This window comes from Myotis davidii, unplaced genomic scaffold (assembly GCF_000327345.1).
Source record: "Myotis davidii unplaced genomic scaffold, ASM32734v1 scaffold514, whole genome shotgun sequence".
NCBI classification, from domain to species: domain Eukaryota; kingdom Metazoa; phylum Chordata; class Mammalia; order Chiroptera; family Vespertilionidae; genus Myotis; species Myotis davidii.
Window position 1 is genome coordinate 327,320 of NW_006286236.1, and position 282 is coordinate 327,601.

Below are 282 nucleotides of genomic sequence, written 5' to 3' on the forward strand. Positions count from 1 at the left end.
TGCCCCCACCTGCCCCCACCCTGCTCCTCGGGACTCCGTCGGGGCGGGCGGGCGGAGGGAAGAAGGAAAGGTGAGAGAAAAGGTGGGAAATTCCAGGAGCCGGGATTAGAGCCGAATAAAGAGTCCGTTTTTCTTCCTTTCCATCAACAAACCTCCACCCAAAAGGAGGTTTTGAAAAATCCCAAACCCACCCACACCGGGAGAGAGACGGTTGGGACCAGGTGGCAGGGAGACGTGGAGGCAGGAGCGAGGAGGCCGAGCGGGTCTGGCATGTGCGCGCGC